At 43.4% G+C, this 6,004-nt stretch overlaps 1 pseudogene; it reads left to right on the forward strand.

The window, feature by feature from the left end:
* Positions 1 to 596: 596 nt before the first annotated feature.
* On the forward strand, positions 597 to 5,767 carry LOC101783785 (annotated as a pseudogene).
* Positions 5,768 to 6,004: the final 237 nt, after the last annotated feature.

Below are 6,004 nucleotides of genomic sequence, written 5' to 3' on the forward strand. Positions count from 1 at the left end.
AGTACGATGCGCACATAGACGGTTTGTTGTTGGATGGCATCACCGCTGAACAGCTGAATGTGTCTCCGGCACCTGACCGCATGTGCATCATCCACGCATCCGTGTTACGGACTCCCTCTATCTTAAATTATATGTCGCTTTAATTTTTTTAGATGCATAGGTATTATTATGCATCTAGATATAGGGTATATCTAAATGCATAATAAAATTTATAAATTAAAAAAGTCAAAACGACCTGAAATTTAGGATGGAGGAAGTATAATCCAAAATTTTGTTGACCCCCCTCGCTGCTCATCATCGACGCATGGTAACTCATGTTCATGTTGGTGTAGACACCACCCTGCCACGTGCAGTCCTAAATTTTCCCACGTGCCCGAGGCCCGGGCGAGGCCCTGGTACATGAAGACGTACAATGCCTTCATATCAAATGAACAGCACGCCAATTCGGTCTCTGTCATGCACGAAATATGCCTGAAAAACATGAAACCTTGGGCCCTTGGGTATCACGGTTCATCCTACTGACCGGCTGCAGAAACACAACAGATACACATAAGCTAGCCGGCTGCAGACACACAACAGATACACATAAGCTAGCAATGGCACTTATAAGCGCGGCCACATCTTGGAAGGCAGCACCTGGGGTCCACTCTAGTTTATGGGGTGATTTCTTTATCAATTACATCCGTGAACCGCTCCAGGCAAGTGTTTTCATAGCAATCGTTTTACACAGGTTGCTTTCTTCCGTAGCTAAGCCTAATTCCATTGTTTGGCTATAGACATCGTGTTGATACCGTTTTTTGACATGTGTCAAAACTGGCGTCAAAAAGAAGCAGAGATGTTGATGCATGATAGAAGGACAACGGCTAGTAAAAACGGCCGATAGAGTCACAAAGGTTCAGCCGATGAAAGATGACGGAGACCCAGCCGATGAGGACGGGAGGTGTCAGCCGATGAAGGGTGATGGGGACGACCCAGCCAATGTGAGCAAGAGGATTCCAGCTGATCAAAGATATTGGGGTTCGACCGTTAAAAGGCAAGAGAGTCTTGATCGGTGAAGATATTGCGAGACATTGAATGTAGAGTTGGTCGAGGGAGGCTAAATTCGTTTCCGACTCTTGTACGAATTGTTTTATTTAGAAAAGTTTGTTTCTTTAGTTCCAGATATTGTATTGCGTCATAATCGACTAGGACTAGGAGTTTTGAGTTTAGGATATAAATAGAGACCCTACGAGGTCTGAAAAACATGTACACACAAACAAACAAATCTACTTTATTCGTAATTTACTTTCAAGTCGGCGACTTCGCCAAAGTTCTTTTTTTCTTCACAAGTTCTTCCAAGCTAGCAGAGCTGCATCATCTTGATCTCCGGCTAGATTGTAAGTTCCGTGTTTATTGAGTAATTTCTAGGCTTTAACTTCTGGTGCATTGTTGTTGTTTCGTCTAGATTTATTCATCAAGTTATCAATATTTGCTAGATCTGCAAGTTTATTTGTTTAAATCTTGTTGCTTTAGCTTTTATCACCACTATCCAGCTTGGAATAAGTTCTGATCGGCTTCTTATCCTGATGTTCAATCAAGAACTGTTCTATTAGATCTATTTCAAGTGTTGTTCGTGTAGCATTGTTTAGGTTGCGTTTCAACAATTCCTTTGCATTGATTACGCATAAATCGGCTGACCTAGCCGATCGTCTTTTTCTGTATCGGCTACCTGGCCGTTACGATCTCCTGGAGCTAATCGGAACATCAGCCGATTCGCTCTCGAATTTAACGTCTTCTTTGTCCTTGTCAATTAGCAGGTCAAATTGACTGGCACGCCTTAGATCGAGAGAGTTAAAACCTGTACTTGAACGAAGCAGATCTCTCAGGTTTCGTGTGTTACTACGCGAAGGTCACCGCCCGATTTTTGCGTCAACACATCCACACGTGGATGATCGAGGCCGGATGTTGTTTCCTTAATTAAAAAAAATCCTAATTCCATTTTCACTAAGGATGCGAGACTTCCCTGTTAGATAACTCAAGAGAACTATACGTAATATAATGCCATCCAAGCAGGGATCCAACACTTTTTTTTCTTATTCATTCATTATTGTGACCATGCAGGAAATGCATTAGTCAGTTTTGGTTCCATTTGTAGAGATATTTGCTGGAAAAATACGTATCGGGATTTTGTTTCTTTATTGTGGAAAAAACTCAATAATATGTGGTCTTCCTATTTCTTTGCAATATTCCAATATTCCTGTAACTATTTTATTGTAAGTATAAAGTAACCATGAGTTAGCAAGACAAAAATGCACAACTAACACCTTAATTTGTATGATGTGTACCAAAACCGATAGTGATCTCATGTTTCCTTTCATATGGCAGATTTCAGATGAGATGTTAGACAGAGTCAATCAATTGAAAGGGGAAGTAAGTGGTCTATTTGAGGCTTGCAAGAATGTCGTGGAAAAAATGGACCTCGTAGATGTGCTGCAACATTTGGGGATAGATCACTATTTCAAGGAACAAATAGCCACCACCTTAAGCAGCATCCACAGGGGTGAATTCAACAGCTCAAGCCTTCATGAGGTTGCCCTTCGTTTTCGCTTGCTTAGGCAGCATGGGTTTTGGGTTTCAGCAAGTACGATGGCACGCCTATGTGATTGACATGAATACTTAAATGCATCTTACAACAAGAATATAACTTATGTTTACTGTGTAGGTGAATTTAACAAGTTCAAGCATGAAGATGGGAGCTTTATTAATGACATAACTAATGACCCGAAGGGCTTGTTAAGTTTATACAATGTAGCTAACATTTTAACACACGACGAGGGTGCACTTGAAGAAGCCATTCTATTTGCAAGGCGCCATCTGGAATTGATGAAAAGTAGTCTCAAATCCCCTTTAGCAGAGCAAGTTGAGCATGCCCTTAAGGGGCTGTTTGGGAGCACTTCACTTCACAAAAACCAACTCCACTCCACCAACTCCACACTTTTCTAGCTCCACTCCAACAACTCCAGAAAAATATGGAGCTGTTGCACGTGTTTGGTTGGTGGTAGTGCTCCAGCTCCAAAAACATGAGCACTTCTTGTGAATAGCCTATTTTACCCTTTGTGAACGGACCCACATGTCTGTCTCTCCTCTCTCCTCCCCTTCTTTCCTCCTGTACACGCCAGCATATGCTCAAGTGGGAAGTGCAGTATTCGGAGATGTTAGAGAGAAGTAGCAGCAGACTGTCATCCCGCGGGCGGCAGGCAGGCGGCGGACGCGGTAGGCGGGCGGCAGGCGGCGCGTAGGCGCGGGCGCGGCGGGCGGCGGGCAGGCGGCGGGCGGCGGGCGGCGCGCAGGGGCGGGCGGGCGGCGGGCGACGCGGCGTGGCAGGCGGCGGGCGGCGTGACGCGGCGGCGCGCAGGCGGCGGGCGACGCGTAGAGGCGGGCGGCGGGCGGCGCGGCAGGCGGGCGCGGCAGGGGCGGGCGGCGGCCGGGCGGAGCGGTGGGGGGCGGGCGGCGCTGCTGGCGGCGGCCGGGCGGCGCGGCAAGCATCTGGCGGCGCGGCAGGCGGCGGGCGGCGAGCGGGCGGCGGGCGGCGAGCGGGCGGCGCGCGCCAGGGACGGGGCGACGGGAGGCTATTTTTATTTCGCGAACCGTTATTGTGTAACGAGTGGCAATGGTGGGTAAATACCCACCAACTCCACGAGGAGGTCTGTACAAGGGGTTTTTGGAGCACCTCTTGAGGTACTCCACAAAAAACGTGGATCTACCCCCCTGCTCCACCTTTTTCCTGAAGCCGGAGTTGCTGGAGCTAGACGCGTTTGGCTGCGAAATTTTCGGAGTTGGTGGAGTGGAGCAATTTTTCGTGGAGTGGAGTGCTCCCAAACACCCCCTAAAATACCATTACCAAGGACCTTAAAGAGGGTAGAAGCAGTCTCTTACATCCCAGAGTACAGCGTAGAGTAAAGGTACAACATAGCCATACTGGAGCTTGCCAAGCTAGATTATAACCTCCTGCAGCGTCTTCACCAAAAGGAACTCAAGACAATTTCTCAGTAAGTGTATTAGACATGGTATAAGTGACAACTTCAACATGACCAATTGTGGTACCATTACTATACTTACATATTTAATATGTGTATAGATGCTAGTAAAATTAGTGATACCATGAAATGAACTTACAAGACAATATCCACACACACTATTTCATTGTGAACAAAAATATTCATAGATATCACATGGGTTTAAATGTTGCACTGGTTGTGTCCCAAAAGGGGCACTTGCTATTATTTTTTTTTGATATTCAGCATTCTAGATTGATAAATATGATACCTTCACAGTCTTTTGGCTCAGATTGATGAATATGCCTACTTAATTTATACCAGATGGTGGAAGGACCTATCTGAAGACATTAAGCTAGAATATGTGAGCTATCGAATTGTTGAGTGTTACTTTTGGGCTTATAGTGCGTACAACGAGCAAGAGTATGCACGTGCATGGATGATCCTAGTCAGGTTATTCATGCTAACATCTTTGTTAGATGAAACTTTTGATGATCATGCTACTTTGGAGGAGTGTCGGGAGCTCACCAAGGCTAGAGAAAGGTAGTTTAGTTTTTGCTTAACCTTCACCCAAAGAACAAATTAAAACATCCATAAGAATGAGATGGTGTGAACTAATCAATTTGACAACAAAAAATAATGAGAAAATTAGACAGCATGATTATCAACGGCCTAAATGCTTGGCATTTATACATGCAGAGATGGGACTAGAGTGATATTTTTCTTTTACCTAAATACATGAAGAAATTCTTTCTCAAGGTGATAAGAAACTTCAAGGAATTTTAGGATGAGTTGGAACCACATGAGAAAGTACCGCATTGCGTATGCTAGGAAAGGGGTATGTGTACTCATCCCCTTTTCAGCTAATGACTCTCACTCTTTGTCTTCCTTTTTTTGAAATCTTAATGGTGATGAAAATATCATTGTGTACCTAATGTAGAAATCATAAAAAGTGTTGAAAGAAAAATGCACAATTATTCATTACAAAATTTGAAAAGCTATAGCATCTAATATGGAGCTATTTAGGAGGTGGAAACAGATGTAGCTCCTTTTATCTGCCAAAAAGGAAAAAAAAGTAAAAGATGTAACTCATTTTCTTAGAAAAAAGTAATTGTTTCCGGCCTCTATGACCACATATAGTCATGTTCTTACATAAATCTCAGCACAAACACCGATCATAAATAAAAGGGAAACAAGCACACATAAAAGAGAATAATCAAAGTGGAGTTTATTATTGTTTCTCCATCCGTTCTTAGCGAGGCTGTCCAAGGCCACAACCTTCAGTGACTTGCTTGCTGAACAAACAACATCTTTTGTGTCCTCACATGCAACAGTGACCATGATCACAGGCAATATGCTCCCCCTGAAATTGACCTTTTGTTCATCGAGATTTAAGTGTTCACACCTTTTATGATTCTTCTTCTTTAAATACTAACACTATGTCTTTTTTATGCACATCCAATTCCACCTTATATCCAAAAGTTATCTCCAAGAAGCGGAATGGTCTCATCACAATTACATACCAAGCTTCAATGACCATATCAGCAGGTGGTCAATTGATGTGTGTGGGGCTGCTTGTGGGCATGGGAGATGTTGGAATCAAGGAGGCATTTGAGTGGACCATTGGGAACTTAAAGAGACCCTGGAGAGCCAATTCGTCAAGCATATTCCCCTCTAATATAATACCAGCGATTCTTGATTATGAATTGAAAGGTAAAAAAAGAAAATGGTAGAAACAATTATGAATATTTAGGAGAGTGAGAGTGAGGCACGCGTCATCAGATAATGTGTTAGCTTGGCATGTGTGCACTATTTTCGTATAAAGTATTGTTCTTCTAAGTATTGCTTGCCATGTCGTCAGTGTTGTGTCATGTGTGGTATAGATATAGGATATTGAGCATGGTAAATATGATAATGTTGTTGTCATGTTTGTATGTCAATGTGGTTGTAATTTTCCTCAACAAGTGAAA

Source organism: Setaria italica, chromosome IX, assembly GCF_000263155.2.
Source record: "Setaria italica strain Yugu1 chromosome IX, Setaria_italica_v2.0, whole genome shotgun sequence".
Taxonomy (NCBI): domain Eukaryota; kingdom Viridiplantae; phylum Streptophyta; class Magnoliopsida; order Poales; family Poaceae; genus Setaria; species Setaria italica.